Source organism: Stegodyphus dumicola, chromosome 1 (assembly GCF_044657685.1).
Source record: "Stegodyphus dumicola isolate Sdum_Otavi_A_Nest chromosome 1, ASM4465768v1".
Classification (NCBI taxonomy): domain Eukaryota; kingdom Metazoa; phylum Arthropoda; class Arachnida; order Araneae; family Eresidae; genus Stegodyphus; species Stegodyphus dumicola.
In genome coordinates this window covers 65022763-65040370 of record NC_140768.1, presented here as the reverse complement: position 1 = coordinate 65040370, position 17608 = coordinate 65022763, and the positions used below count along the sequence as shown (strand labels likewise).

The following is a 17608-nucleotide window of genomic DNA, read 5'->3' as shown; positions in this document are numbered from 1 at the left end:
TTCTCATGTCATCAATATTTGACAGCACGTACAATTACGAAAAACTATTTTCAAGAGAGAAGCATAGTAAGAGGAAATTAGAGTCTGATTTGAACACCTTGAGAACTTTCTGAGAATTGCGACTACTTCAACCGAAGCAGATTTTGATTCATAAGTTTCTCAAATTCAAGGTCAAATATTGTATTAGTTTTAGAATTTTTGTTATTTTATAATTATAAATCAAATTTGTAATGAAATTTTGTGTATAAAACGGGAAATATAATGTCAAAATAATTCTGAGTTGCTATCATTATATTAAAAATATCATAAACTAATAAAGTTTGAAGTACTTAAATATGTATTTACATTTTTTTCGGGGAGGTCTCATCAGCTATCGTTAGTGTTTGAGAGTAGTTTCTCACGTTATGAATCAAGTAAATCATGATTCACTTGAAATTTTTCTCTAAGTGCGTTTTCTAATATATATATATATACAAGCGTGCAAAAGCAACAATATTTTTCAACATACAACCATAACATTGCTGAAAAGACCTTTTTGCGGTCTGCACAGTGAAAAGCCAACTCACTAGAAAGGTGATGTATATGCAAATATCAGCGCAGTGATGTCAGAGGGCGCGTCAGGGTACGCAAAATGCGAGAAATCAGGCTGCAGTGGAAGCTAACTTAAAAGGAAGAAAGCAAGGCGCACTTTCATGCGTTCTTCTGCAAATGAATGTGAAATTTTATGTCTACAGGAAAACATCAAGACGCCTTTAGACGTGGTGGAATGATTGGCAAGAACTTTTAGATAAACTGGTGGTGAGTATCAATAGACGGTGCAATGTAATCATTGCAATTACAGGAGAGGTCATATCCCTCACTATGGTTCTTCCTTTAAATGTTCTCCCTCTTGGCCATACAATTTATTTTGCCAACGCAATTCTGTCAACAAAGCCTTTTTCTATGCAATCCGTAGCGTATGCGTCCTATTTTTTTTTCTAATACACTTTCTTCCTCTTTTAAGTACTGCATTGTACCACTGTATTATGAATTTTATATGTCCACCAGCTGATTCTTTGCATGATTACGACCAAAATAAAAAAAAGTTGCTTAGCTTTCGCACAGTGTCTATAGTGCACACTGAGCAAATTGGGATCAACGCGTTAAAACCCGCAAGTTCTCCCCCTTGAGATGAAATTCAAATACTTCTTTCAGCTGTCAAACCTCACCAAATCCGAAAATTTTCGGTAAAATGTAAGCAAGTCACGAGCTGCTCATGTGCGTTAGAAATAATTTATATCGCCTAAAAGATCTCTTCTTCTTCCACTGTGGCCCAGGGAGACTAAAAGGTTGACGTATGGTAACCTGTGGTATAGAGCCTTCGAAAAAGCCATATTTCTTTGGTATTATGATATTATTTTCCTCAAAGTAATTTGACAAATTCACAATATAACTGTCTCCGTGATCTTGCTGAATCGAGGAAGAAAGCTGATTGATTGACATGAAACAGGATTATCCGAGAACTTTCCTGGCTTCAGTATCAGGATAATCACTGCTGTTTTCCATGGCGACGGAAATATGACATCTTGAGTGGAAGATTTATGATGTTCGTAAAACGGCATGTCATGACAACTCCCTTGTGCTTAATCATCGTATTACTAATGAAATCTATGCCAGGGCTTTCCCTTGTTTTTCTCTTCTCAGTAACACACAGAACCTCCGAGGACTTATTTGGGTTATGTTTTTTGGGGGTTGTTTTGTAAAGTGGCGTGCCATAAAATATAAATGAAGCCGTTTTTGTTTGTTCTTTTAAACTCTTATAGGGCAGAGATCAAATAAATCATAGACAAATAAGTAAAAAATTCTCTTAAATATTAGTGTATAAGGAATTTCGCTATAGAAACTAGGAGGGTGGTCAAATCATTTGACAAATTGTTAAGGAAATCTGAGTTGTTGGCTATTATCTAAAAATCTGTCAAATGCATCAATAGGAGATTAATGATATCAATAGCAGAGCAAAGATAAAACGAACATACACCAGTAGGAAAAATTGGCAAAATATATTGGATTAAATAAATTGTTGTTTAAAAAATACTTGTTTCAGCATTTGATCAAATCTGTTAACGAATAAATTATTCTTCAACTAGAATTTAAGATGAAATAGCTTCTTGGATTTTATGAAGATTATCGCATTTCTTAATGCAATTCAGAAATGCACATCATAAATATCTATGAAACATTTTAGCCATACGATAAAACTTGAGAATTATTGATGAATTTCAGGAAATAAAGAAATATAACTGAAATAGCCATGAGTACTGAAACTTTATTTCTTTTCACATTTTTACAAATAAATGTGAAAAGAAAAATTTTAATTTTAAGTTACTTATAAATTTTAACTTTGCACTTGCAAATATAAGATTCTTTTAACCATAAACTGCAGCAAGAAATAAGAATATTTCATCCAATCCAGAATAGCATTATTTTAGTCGTTCCATTTCTTCTAACCTATAAATCCAGATAATCACTCTTATCGACCAGTTAATGTAAGATTCCCGAATATAATAAACGAAAAATAAAATTTAAAAAATTCGACCCGTTTCCAACTAAGTCGCTAGACATTAATTTGCTATCCAAGTTCGCGCTATGTTGCACAAAATTAATCTTCCTGTATTTAATAGAAAGCATCCAGAATGAAAGAAAGAATCTTTTCTGTCGCCGAAACATTGTACAAGATTCCAGAAATCATTTGATGGGAAAAAAATAGGAATTTATTTCGCTAGGAGATGAGAGGGGGATCGTGATTTAAGCACAAATCGATCGGCAATCCAGGGCAGGGAAAGAATTTTAAATATCTCTTTTATTATCAGGTGCCTGTGAAGCGGTTAAGAAGGCTCATTATTAATTGAGCCCTTGATTGATGAAAAGTGCAGGGTGTGGATCTGATAATCCTGGAAAGTCATAGCCCTTGCAGATACTACACTGGAATCAGAAGTATTTCATTTATCGTTACTATTTTTTTTAAAAAAAAGTCTTTAGTTTCATATATTTCTTCATATTTTAAATGTCAGCGCGCTCTGAGTTTGCATTTTGAATAAACAAAATAAACTAAACTTGAAGAGTAGAGGATAGAGTTTTTTTTATATTGCAAATTGAAAGAAAAAATATTACTTAAAATAACCGTAATTAAAGACCAAATATATATGGTTTGTGTTATCGTTCTAGATGAGATAATGAAATATAACTGGTTTGAAAAGTTTTCACAAATTTTAAACAATTTTCATGGGTTTTAATGGTTTTAATATAATTTTTTTTTAGAATCAGAAAGTGCTCAAACATACTTTAAAATACGTATAAAATACTTATAGTCTTTGCTGCTTATATGTATTAAAACTATTCTTACACTAGCCACCTTTAAGCTTTACCTGAACCCCCAACCTCAAGGAACTTAAATTCAAATATACATGATTACGTATATTTTGAATTACACTAAAGCACTGTTTCCTCATTTATACGTCTTTAACATTTATACGTCGTTTGATCTTGATCCCGATTCAGTTCTATTTACTTCATTAATAAATTATTTATTTTCTATGTCGCATAACTTCGGTTATACGTCTCTTTTAATTGTCTTACCTGTTGGTTTTACACTTCACAGTTCAAGCATGCATTTTCTCGAAAAATGGAGATAAAAGGAGAAAACAAAGGTATGAGACATCCCAGTCTGGTACAAGAGTTGAAAACCAGTTCCTGAATAGAGAGGATACTTGAAAGGAAAAATAGATACTGCTTTCTTCTTCCGAAAGGACGTTGTGTTACGTAAACTAGGTAAAGCAAAATTACCTGATACAAAATGTCATGAAAGCGAAAGGCACTCTTAATGAAAGTTGAGTTAGTAAAGAAACTAGATATTCATGTGACAACGCTAAAAACTATATTTATAATAGGGAAAATGTTTGAAGAAAAAGCATAATTTTGTGGATAGTACGTTTCAAAGAAATTATGTGCTCAAGATGGAACGTTTTGTGAGGTCGAAGCCATTTTACTAAAATTTTTCTTTCAGTGTCTTGCATCCAATATTCCATTGAATTATGTTAATCAAGAAATAAAAAAATAGCACTTCGATTGAATTATGAAGGCTTTTAACTGAATGGCTGCATAAATTTTTACTTCGGCATGTAATCTCATGTCATGTAATAAATGGAGAATCAAAGAAAGCATATCGATATTTATATAGCCTTGACATAACGGTGTCGGCACCTGTATGAAGGCACATAGTTTCAGTTTAAAATCTAATCTTCATAAAGATGATGGCACTTTTACAACAGTTCTAGACAATTGCAATGGTACCTACCCATCAGCCTTGAAATATCCTGATGAGTTTTTGCAATGACACTATTATGCTGTTATCCATTTTGATCTGCTTTCATCACGTTTCTATATTTCCATTCAAATCCTGCAGTAAGAAAAAATCAGAGGGAAGAAGGTGTTTAACACACTGAAACAGTAGAACGTAGAACTTCAAAAGTGTTGCAAATAAATATTACATTAAAACTGGACAGAATTATACCGAAAGGGGCTAAATGACTGAACTTTCGATGTCGAATGGGGGGATTAACTGTAAATCTCAGTTTTATATATAAGATATTAAACAGATTTTTAGACTTCGTTCAAAATTATTTTATGTAACGAACAAACTTTCTAATTTAAAATTATTTTCTTATAGTGTATATTTTATTAACAATGGGAAATTTCTAGATAAATATCGGAAATATTTCTTGAAGTCTACCAAATAAAATTTATTGTGTTAATAAGAAAATTTTCTAAATCCCGGTCATGTAAAAGCGTACCGACGGAAAGAAATGAGTCATGGAGGAAGATTTCTGAAGAGGAATTATCATACAGTCATATTTACCTGTAAAATAATATTTGTATAGAATATCTGATGTAAAATAAACTTTCAAGTAAGATATGTAGATGTAAAATAGTATTTAATAATTTTTTTCATTTGTTCATAAAATTAGTTCACAGTTCCTAAAATCATCAGTTATATTTATATACCTTCCAAATATTATAGGAATTCTTAATACTTTTTATGTTAATAGAAGGCTTTTAATTTAAAGTATAGAAATGGGAAAAATTGAAGTTCCTTCTTTAAATTAGAATAAAGAATGGTTCACAGCTTAAAATAGAATAAGAAAAGCATTTTTAATAAGAGAACTCATTCCTTTGCCATAAAAACTTTGCAAATTGAAACTCCAGATAAAGGTTTTTACTTCAAGCAAGAATAAATAAAACTCTTTTCACAGACTCAACTATTCCTCGCAGAACCAGCAAGCATTATCAGTAAAACTATTTACGCATCTCCCCTGCTTCGCTTTTCAACATTTTCCCGCATTTCTGGTCCTTGAATACAACGGTTAGATCGCTGGTAAGAGATGACAGCATTATTTGCTAAGCGTATACAGCTGCCCTGTATTCGGTTTTATTCATCATCTTTCTTTTCTTATTCTGCGGAAGTTTGACGCTCTTGACGAATAAAAGTTTCATGGGAAAATAAAAATTGATAAGATCATTAATAAAGCATCATACATTTATCTTTTTTTAGAAGATGCAAGTGTGAAAATCTTCATTGATTTGTTCTTCATTGTTGTTTGTACATTGCTCTTAATTTCAATATATTTTAAAATTTAAAAAAATGGAATTTAATTTAGAATACTAGTGTGTGGTTTGTTTCTTAATTCCACCTACGCAATTCTCCTGCTAACGGGGTTAGCATCTGATATTAAGACAAGATATTATCTCTGTAGAAATTTTACATTTCGCTAAGTGAATATGCAATAAAATAAATGATAAAAAAAACACATATTTTGGTTCTAAAAATACACAAACCTGCAAAATTTGGCTTTTGTCACATTTTTTAGCTTTTGTTAATTGATTTCTATGTATTTTTAATTCTGAATCCAAAAGAGACATTCAATTTTTTTCCCATCATGTCAGATTTTTTTTGGAAATCTTTCAAAATTTGCAAAAAAAGCAGAAAAATTGTGAGAATGTGAGACTTTAAAATAGATTGAAAATATTTCTTTTTATAATGTATTCTTTATTTTAGAGTATACTGAGATAATGTGCGTGACATACGCAGTTTTATTTATAGTGTCGATGTTTCCGTTGATAGCCTCATACCTCATCATTTTATCTTAATTATCTTAATTTTTCAGCATGCTCTTAACAATTGTTTAAAGTTGGATCTTTCTTATTGCCTACACAAACGAAAAATGTAAAGAGTCCAGGGATGGATAACTTTTTCTAGGAATTATCAAAAAATATTGGCAAAAATGCACTGTCTGGGCTTTTAAAATTATAAAACTATGCATGGAATTTTGAAGTACCTTCTATTTGGAAAAAACTATCGTTATTCCAATTCTTAAAAAGAATAAACCTTCGGTTAATTTTAATAGTTATCGGTTTGTTTCCTTAACTTGCGTTCTATTAAAAGTCATCTAAGAAAAATATTTTTTTTTTTTTTTTGTTTACAACCCAGGCAGGTTTTAGAAGATTCCAATCAAGAAGTCAACATGTCGTTTTCCCTGGCCAGTCTGTAAAAGATGCTCTGGATCACCAACATTCTGTCTTTGTCGTATGTGTAGACTTTGAAGCCACTTTTGAGAGGGTCTAGAGACTAAGGCCTATTCAAAAACTGCAATCCCTAGATGTTGATGGCAAGATGCTCTGGTGGATCAAATATTTTTTTCTCAACGCTTCTGCGCACTCGCTTTGGAGATCATGCTTCGAAATTTAAGTAAAATGAAACTGGTCTACCATAGGGCACTAGAACTCCTTGATCTGACTCTGTTGGATTGACAGAATAGTCTCTATTTGCAAACAATATAGTCTTTTGGTGTAGTTCTGTGAAAAAAGACCAAATCGAACTTAACACTGTTTGAATCTAACCCTGAAGCGACTTGGCTATTGGTGAAAGGATAACAATATGTCAATAAACATAAATAAACCTACCAGCCAGTTTTTCACTCTTAATCGACAACCCTTTGTTTCCAAACTCGTCTTTCAGGGAGAACTTAATGATTTTTAACTTACTTAGACTGAATCTTCAACAACCAGCTAACACGGAGGGGACATGCTGATCATGTTATCTCAAAGGCATGAAAAAGACTGCCTATTCTTAAACAACTAGCAGCAGTTAAATGGGGCTGTAACAGCGAAACTTTTAAATACAATTTATAAAATATATATTCAGCTGGTCCTGAACTGTTGTAACGAAGTGTTAGTTTCTGCTTCTGAAAGGGTGATTAGGGAAACAACCTTCTTAAGCCTAACAGCACTTGCATATTTTACTCTCATAAATTAACAAAACTTAACCTATGGATATTTAATTCTTTTAGATGTCTTCATTTGAAATTTAGTACCATAATATATTTATTACCATATCTGTACTGAATATATTTCTACATCTCTATTAAACATTTATCAATCAAAAATCCGCAAAGAAGTTTGTAAGCAAGTATCTGCAGGTATCCGTGGTTTTTATCCTTCAAGAACTGAAATTAGCTCTGATTTTTAAAATTATTTCATTTTGAAATTAATATTAATTATAGTAATTTATGAAATTTTGAACCAGTAAGTAAAAGCATGTTCATCTTTGATTAATTCGGCTTTTGTTGCGAAAATAGCAAATTTAACAAAAATAATCTTATACCTTAAAAGTAAAAAAAAAAAAAAGTCTGAAAGGTTCCAGGTTTTAAATTACGTCCAAAGGGGCGTTTTTTTACGCAAAATAGTTTTAAATTCAGCATATCTTTAGAATTTCCGATACAGAGTCTCGCGCGCTGGAGATAAAATTGTTTTTTCTGTACAACGTTGCCATTGCTCGCTTTGAAATCCTTGAGTGAGTTTGTTATTCAAAAATTCGTTAACGTTTTACAAAATATGAAATCAATAATAAATCAAATTCCAAATTTCAAATTTGGGCTTCTACATGTCCATATTCGCAGTAGGATTACGTCATTCAAAATTCGAATCACACAATGCGAGTCATATCACAATTCGAGAAATATACATACATTTATACAGATTTTTCATTATTTAATTTCCTCAAATATAATGCAGGACTCTAACTTTGGTGACAACAGTTTGAAAAGTGAAACGGACATTTATAGCAAACCAACGCAAAATCGCAAAACGAAAACAATAGTCTTTCTGGGACAAAGCCCCTTTGGACTAAAAAAAAAAAACGAATCTAAAGTCTGCGTATAGTGTTCCCAAGACTTTTACATGCAAAAATAGCTTTATCCTGCAGCCTTAAATTCTGCCTTTTAATTTTTTTTAATTAAAGGCATATCCATACATTATTTTTCCATTCATTATATAAAAACCTGCTTATATACATTATTTAACGTTTATTTTTAAAGATACCTGCTTATATTATGGAAAACTGCATTGGTTATCTCTCTAAATGCAAAATGATATCGAATTTACACTGGATATTATAGTTCTGCTTACAGTTAAGCTAAGTACTGTCCTATCTTTCCTTTGGTTGACGTCATGAATATTCGCCCAAACTAGTGTAATACACATATATAAATCAAGCGACGAGCATTAGCTAACATTAAAAAACTTCTGAAGAGCTTTTTCGCCGTTGCACGTAAAGCCTACTAGTTGATTCTGAAGGGAAAGACGGTGTTGTCTAGGAGGCCTATGGGTCTAGTGTCGATAAGTATAAAATTCTAAGTAATATAATTTTTAGTTGTAAAGAAAACGAGAAGAGATTCATATAAACATGAATGAACTTGATTTGTGGATCTAACTCATAATTTGTTAGTGAAAACACCCTTAAGAAAAGTCTAATAGAGACTTACAATAATACATTTAACAGTGTTGCAAGAGGTATCCGTACCTGTAAAAAATTTCTTTTGACTTTTGCAAAGTTCTGACGTTGTTATGGTGAGTTGTGCTTAATTGTTTGCAAGAAGTTTTAAGAAAAGAAACGAAAGGCTAAAATTTAACAAAGTAGGAGCAGCACCCACCAAATGTTTTGAGAAAATATTTTTATAGTATTTAAGTTCTTTTGAAGCAGGAGACAGGGAAAATGAGCAACACCTTCGCCTTCGGGACTCGAACCTGGGCCCCTCGAATACGCGCCGAGTGTGCTATTGTCACACCACGAATGCATGCTGGAAAGAGGGAGAAAATATTTTATATACTGCCTCTTTTAAAGGACGCCTGAGGATTAGGATTCACAATCACCAAATCCTGGTGGAAACCAATTATTGTCCGTCACCTGTTAGTTCGGTCGCCACTGTAAAATCATTAGGGTTTTTTTTTAAGCAGGAGAAAAACTCTTGCTGGGACTTCTACCTAAGACCTGTCGAATATTCACAGAATGTGCTACGGTTACACCACGAAAGCATGCAGGAAGGAGGGGGAAATACCTTATAATTTTACCTTTCATATAGTTTCGCAGTAAGCCGATCACTATATATTTCATACTATAGATTAACGAAGGACTGTGTAAACTGCTAAATATACTAATGCAAGGATTTTGCTGATAAATACAGTACTGATTACCAGAAACACCAGAAATGTAAATAAGTTTGAACGTACAGCTGAGGTTTTTGGATTGTTAGACGAAGCGTATTTCTGCCTCTTATGGCAACGTTATGTTAGTTCTGCTAGTTCTGATAAGAGTGTAATTCTTGGGTTTTTGCGTTCCGCTGCCGACATTTAAATTCATAATCTGATTGTTACTTTAGTTGCATTGCACAAGTGGTACTTGATTCTCTTAATGCAAGAACTGCGTTTATGTTCAAAATTCGTTTTAATAAAAAAGGGCTGTTTGAAGCTTTTCAAATCTCTGTATTCAGCCTAAATCTTCAGAATTCGGATTACGTCTGTTAGGATATGGAACTAGTTTATGCTTCCAAAAGCCACACTCTATAAGCAACGCGCGAACAAATTACGAACAACGTCACAAGACAAGTCAACTTTTAATCTGCTTCCTCCCCAAGATCGCAGGCTCCACAGGTACCAATAATTCCTATGAAAGTATTCAGATTCATCGTAGATACATGCCAGCGACAGTGAAATACGCAGTTACTTTTGATGGCACAAGTTCAGTAGTGACACTTCGCGAATAGCTGAATTCTCAGTTTTTGGTTTACCTGATTGCGGAAATATAGAAGATTATGAAGACTTGATGGTACAAGTGCATTGGTAAATTTTAAGAGGATTAGGCAGAAAGAATTACAATTTGGAAATATTTAAAGCCGCCTTGGTAAAAGTATTCCTATAGGGAGAAATTAGAAGCGGAACTGTTTGGTATATACCATACTAAGGTCGAAGAGTTGACGGAATTCATATATAAAAAATCTGATGCGGACACCACATGATTTCCTTGTAAGGAATATTAAATTATACGCATTTTTGATGCATTTCATTTAAATTTATTTTCTCGAATTTCATTAGAGATGTATTTGTCATTCAATTAATATTCAATTAATTCAGTTCTCACTCCGTGGAAAGGCAAAAATACATTAAAACCTCAAAATATCTTCATTAAAAATTGAAAAATATGGAAAAGCATAAAACACAAAATACAGTTAAAATAATTTTAAAACGTTTTACAATTAAAATTATAGTTTCTGTGCAAAACCAAGCAACGCGGGCAGCAGGCAAGAAGGCAGATTTCTCGCTGTACAAAATTTAAAGTTTTCTTTAAAGGAACCTTCCCATTCGGCAAAAAAGACACCGAAGAGGCAGAAACTGACATTTAAGACGTTACTTTATTGTTGCGAAGCTTACTTTCTCTAGATTGGCAACAAATTCACTATTCTGCTAAGTTTCAAATGTAAACAAATATGGCTGCTATGGAAAAAAATTAGGCTTAGCCGCACTTAAAGAACTTTTTAATTGTTGATAATTCTAGAACTATTGTATGCAGATTAACTAAAGGCATAAAAACCTTAAACGGGAGATAAGTACAACATAATTCAAACATTTTTAAACCAAAAATGCACAATTAACCAACGTATAAGAATAAAAAAAAATTAAGCTCAGCCGAGTAATAGACTGGGTATATATTTATATATTTTTGTGCAACAAAAAGAGAGGTGTGCGACTACATGCTCTAGCAGTCCTATATACAAAATTTCGACGTTCTGAGGCTATTCGTTTTGGAGTTATGAGAGAGACGCCACGAAAAAAATTTCTTCTGAATCCACTTTAAATCAGCTTTATAATTCGTTTTGGGAAAAAGTGTCAGCTATCATGCAAAAAAAATGATCAAACGGATTCGATAGCGGTCAAAATGGATATTTTCGTTGAAATATGATACCCGGAATTTTTCGTGAATACTTTACTTTGTGCAAGGAAGTGAAAATACAGTTTCTAAACTTATTTGTATGTGAAAAAACCCGATGGGGAGGTTATACAAATAACTCTGCTTAGGTTGATGGCTTAAATTCAGAACTTCAGTGAAACCCGAGTATGCTACTGTTATTTGAGCTGGCGGTGAAGTTTTGAAAGTTGGGGGATATTGGCGGTGAAGTTTGAAAGTTGGGGATAACTACATAAACCAGTGTGAGCACGGATCGAGCGGACGTTTTCGTAGACTATAGCGGAAGGAAGCCTACGGTCTGACGGTGGTTAGACGTTTTAATAATGGGAAGAAATTTTCACCCGCAAGTGGCGACACCCACGATATATTGCAAAAGAGGGTATAGTCACCTAGAAAAGTAAAGAACTGTCTCCAAGATTCACTTAAGTACTGTAATGAAAAAACAAATTAGCAGAAAAAAGTTTTAGAAAGAATTTTAGACGGTACAGAGTGTTTGATGTAGGAATGAGAATTATTGCTGCCAAAAGCAAACAGTGGGGATGCATATGAAAAGTTACATTAGATGTATAGGTGAGAAATGACAATCGGAAGGTGTTTTACTTTGTTGTGAAAATTTGCAGGCATAGGTAACATTGGGAATGGATTTTTTTAAAGGCGCGGGAGAAAATTAACTTTCAGGAAGCTACAGTTCAGTTGTACATGGATAAACTGAAAAAAAAGTATTCCAGCCTCCGGCCTTGTACTTGAAGGAAATGAAGCCAGACGAAAAATTAAGCAGTTGTTAAGAAAATTTTCAAATTCATTTGATGGGTCCCTGGGGTTAACTCAAGTGATAAAGCGCAGTATTGGCGTGAGAAATTCCCCCCCCCCTTTGTGGGGCAAAACCTTACCGCTGTCAGAGAAGGGATAACTTAAAATTTTCAGACTTCTGTTTTCGCTTCTAAAAGAAGCAAGGTTAAAAATAAATGCGGTCAAGTGCAAATCTGCGGCGCAAGAACTTCGTTTGCTGAGCTATAAGGTATCTCAAAAGAGAATCGAGATGGAAGTTCCAAAATTATTGCACTAAAATCTATCCTCCAGCTAATAGAGCAAACACGTTTGCCGCATATCTGAGCTTGTGCTCATATTATAAGACTTTTATCAAAGATTTTGTCTATGCAGGAAAACCACTATTAAACTTTAAAAAAAATAATCCAAGTTTACCTTTTCGGCAGAAGCACAGCTTTTGAAATACTTAAAAGGCTTAAGTATTAAAATTCCCTGAAGCAGATGAAAAAATAGAAATGTCCGCAGATGTATCGGATTTTACAGTAGAAGCCATGCTTAATGCAAGACGGACAGACAGTTGGATATGTAAAAAGGCACTTAATCTAACTCAACTGCACCGTTTTAGAGAGAGGAACGTTAGCAGTTTTTTTTTTTTTTTTTTTTTTTTTTTTTTTTTTTTTTTTTTGCGATTTAGAAATTTCGAGTTTATTTTGAGAAGGCCAGGGCCCTTAAATTTCAAAAGTACAATTTAGTACTTATACATAATCCCAGGAATAAGCATGTTGTGGCAGATGCTCTATCCAGAATAAAATTAGATGACGAGAAAATGTGTAATTTTAACGTCAAAAATTTCGGATTCTCGCGAAACACTTGTTGCAGAGTTGCACAGACCCAGAAGTTAAAAATATTCATCAATATTTTAATGATCCTGTCATTTTTAACACAAGAATATTACGGATATTAGAAACAGAGCTACAAATAATGAGATTATTGACTATATTTTCTTTCACTACAATGTAACAAACAAAAATAACGAATTAAGATTGGTTATCTCAGTGAATTTAAGATTGGATATTTTGAAAGAATTGCATGATGCGACAGTTTCAGGTCATCTCTGGATAATAAAAACAGTTCAAAGAGTACGAGAAGCTGTTTGTTTTCCACAGCTACAATAATTTATTAAAGACTATGTACTATGTTAGGCCCTGCAACATTTTCCAGTTAGTTATAGCCCGACCGTATACTTGAACAATATCAAAGTCACCTTTCCTAATGATATAATAGGAATTGATTTACAAGGTTCCTATTCATGCAATGAAAAAATTAAAATAAATATTTTCTGGCAATCCCGGATCATTTTTCAAAGGGGTTAGAAATAGCTCCCTTAAAAGAACTGCAGCTAAATTGTTGCAGATTCTTTCTTAAATAAATTTATATTAAAACTTGGAGCACCACTTAAAGTAATTTCAGATAATGGAAAAGAGTTTGTGAACGAAATCTTGGAGGATCTATGTTCAGGGTGTAACAGTATCAGCAGAGAAGAGCCAGCGGTAAAGATGGCGAAAATTCCTTCAACATTGGGAATGCAAGGTCCACAAAGAAAAAGGAAGAACGCTAGACATGGTGAACGAGACAAGAAAAAGATCAATGTGCAACGAGCCAAAAGAAAGCGAAACTACTGAATACGAAGGTCCAAGACGACAGAAAAGAAAAGTTTCCAAAAGGAACAGAAAACTACAAAGATCCAGCAGATGCAGCGACGAGCTGAGGGATGAGCAACGCCTATTAGAAGGATTAACGTTGTTCAAAATTCCATTTTAATAACAAGGTTGTTTAAACATTTTCAAGTCTCTGTAGTTACTTCAGATACAGCGATAATTCGCTTTACGCCTGTTGGGAGTTCGGAACTAGTTTATAGTTCCAAAGAAAGCTAAACTTTACAATTGCGTTATCCACTACTAAGTCTGGAAGCGGTGATCATTTAATTATGGAGGCATTTAATCATTTAATAGGTGAGCCACCTTTGCTCCTATCACGAACAGGTAATTTACATCCATGCCTTCTCCAGAATTTGAACCCGGGCCCTTCGGTACGGCAATCAAAGTCACTAAGCACTTCTCCTTCTGGGCGGCACTATTTGTATTATAATATGCAGTATAATATCCTGCTGATGCAGCTACACAGCTGTTTTGAATGTCAGTACTAATCTCAGTTCGTCGTCAAAAGCTCCTACCACAAGTATATTAACAGCAAAGCTGACCTTGAATAACTCAAAGAAAGTTATTCGGTTCGGAAAATACAGTTTTACTTTAGTCTAGATATATGATCAAATGATAAGTATTTGCTTTATTTGCATGAAGTTAAGATGCACTGAAAGGCAAAAAACGAAACAAAATAAAGACAAAATTTAAAGATTTGGACAATTTGTCTGTTCAGAAAGTTTCAGTTCAGCCATTTATACGTACAAAGTTTTCACGCTTACAAATTATCCAAACTCTGTAGCAAACCACGATTTCGCTTATATATACATTTTGTGATACAGATACATTTACAGATATATTTTGTGATAATTCCTTTGGGGATATGTTTTCTCAGCAAACTAACGCATTATGGCATATCGCCAAATAACTCAAAATGCTTTGTGGAACACAAGGTAAGAATTTCGGATATTCTTTTTCTTTGCAAGTTCTAAGACTATCTATACCGTTTTATGCGTGTAATTTGTTCCAATTCGGTTTTAACCTTAACTGCAGGTGCTGGTAGTATACTGGTTAATAATATGCTGTCTTCAAATAACCTCAAAGTATATTCAAAAGTCTTGTAATTTCGCGTCTTGTCTGGGCAAAACTGTTTTAAGTGCTTTTAGTGGAAGTTTCTGAATGTTTAACTAAATACTTATTGCTTTATAATCACAATTTACGGAACGAACTAAACGTGGTAAACCTTTCAGTTTGCGCACGTTTATCCTTTTAGTAAATTATACAAAATTGAATAGTTTTATACGAGTGTTGTAGGAAATAAAATTTCAATTTTAAAACGATTTCCCATAGATGAATAAATAAAACAAAATTAAAATTACTCGAGATAACATGAATCAAAATTTTCAAAAAGCATTTACAAATATGGCTACAAGAGGCTATAAATTTGAATTTAAGCAAAACTCTCTACCAAAAGATATCACTTTTGCCAGGAAAGTATAAACATTAAGTTATGTTTGAAGCAGCATTCAGAGGAAAACTGAAATTCGAAAATATTTTGCAAACTAAATAATAAAAATATAAAAAGTACAAGATATTGTACTAAATAAAAATACAAAAAGTACAATATACTTACATAAAAAGTACAATATACTGTGCTTTTTTATGGCTCCTAAAGCTGACATTTTCTTTGCGGTATGTAGTTTAAATCATACAGTTTTAACATTCTCTTCAGGGCCAATTTCCCATTACAAGCCAAATATTTCAAATAATTAAAGATCTACTGATTGGAAATCTCTTTGTAGGTGGTAGGCATAAAAATTAATTATACACATTTTTACTAAAAATTATCTCATGTTGTTATCTATTATTCTCTATTCTTTTGATTAATTAATTATGTCACATAAAGTTTAAAAGCCTACATAATTTGTCTAAATCTTTTAACTGGAACCATGGACCCGCTACTAACCATTCAAGGGGCATTTACGGTCATCCAGTCTGTTTAAAGCACCTTTTAAAAAATACTATCAATATCATTTAGACGGATTTAGACGATATAATTTAGACGGCATTAGTAGCAAACGAAACTGATTTATTGCGACATGTATTTTTCTGCATATACTAACTTTAATTCAGAGAGGAAAAATAAATTATAACTTCATCATGTATATATTCTTCTTTCCTTTTTTCCGTGTCTATTTCAATTTTATTTCAACCGATACATTTTTCTGCGCCAAACAAGATCAGGGAGTTAGTTTTTTCTGCTCTTGACATGTATTGTTGCAAGAAACTTTTAATAGCGCACTCTCTACCCTGAATTTTGCCTTGAATGAATTCAAAATGCGTAATATCAATTATTGAAATCATTCTAAAATAATTTGCAGTATTCAAGATATAAAAATGCATAAATGCATTGGATTATACCTTCTTATTAAAAAATAATATAACACTTCGTCTTAAATATGCTTAATATAAACGGGCAAAAGCTGTTGATCAGACAGTTACGACACTGAAAAATTCGTTTAAGATTTGTCTGTGTTACAAACAGTTAGGAATATGAAGCTCATTGTGTATAATTAAATGAAAATCATTTTAATGCTTTGTAAAGTCTATGAGGCTTAGTAAATGAGACTTAGGAACTTTAAAAAGGTCTTTTGAAGAATTATCTCCCAACCTTGTGAAACTAAACAGAGATCAGAAGAAGAGTATATAAGACCCTTTATTCAAAATTAACAAATGACCCAACTTGGGTTGCAAGAAGCCAACATTTCTGGCCTAATGCAAATACGTAACAAATAGTAATTTCAAGGTATGTAGGTTAGCCTAACGGCTCACAGAATACTTTAACGTTCAGAAAGAGCTAGTCTAAAGTAACCGGAGAGACAATCCTAAGACAAGAACACATCAACGCCGCTAACCCAAATCGCGAATAATCACTGCACAACGTGACTCCTAAACTAGTAGGCAAATACGCTCTGAAAACTAACTTCCGAAACTCTTGCTTAAATAGTACTTCATTCTACCTTAATCTGAATAAACTCTCTCTACCTCATTTACGTTCTGCCATGAGAAGCGTGGGTGAAAAGAGAGTGATAGAAAAAACTTTTCAACTTAAAATGAACTATTAGTTAATAATAAATAGATAAACCTTACAGCTTAATACTCAAATTTCATACATATAAGAAGTATAATAATTTATATGAAAAATGTTGCATACAATGAATGTATTACCATGTTTACATTTTCGTCTAAATGAAGTGCATTTCCACACGGTTTATTTTACTTTTGCTTGCAAATAGTTATACTGTCCCTTTGCAGATTTATTACACTTAATTTATTCTGTAGGAGCTATAAGCGTTTAAATATTTTTTTTTTCCTTTCTGTGCATATTATTTTATGCGATGACTTTCTGTCATTCATTTTGATTTTATCCTTACTGCATCTCAAGCTGTCTCTTCTTCTCCACCTGTTTTTAATACGTTTCTTAACTCTTTTTCGTAATGGTTTGGCGTAATAGCCTTCTTTATCTGTAAAAACCGGAAGCATGTTTTGTTTTCTATTAAAATCTTTTACCACTTTTTTATCTCACATTTAATATGTATCAACTAAATCTGCTCTCAGAATCGAAAATTTATCCCAGAATGTTTCACTCTTTGCCTTTTAATCCGCCTAGATCCTTTCATTTTCATTTACCATCTCCGCGCTTAAAACAACAACTAAGCTATTTCTGACCATTATTTCCTGATGTTATAAAGAAGTTTTACATATTCTTCAAGATTATTAAGCTTTTCAATATCATTTACATGCTGCA

General features: G+C 32.8%; 1 protein-coding gene across 2 annotated transcripts in view; it reads left to right on the top strand.

Annotated features, from left to right (window-relative positions):
* The window catches only part of LOC118184284 (uncharacterized), a 121815-nt gene that overhangs the window by 80782 nt on the left and 23425 nt on the right, over nucleotides 1-17608 (top strand). The gene's annotated exons all lie outside the window — the stretch shown is intronic.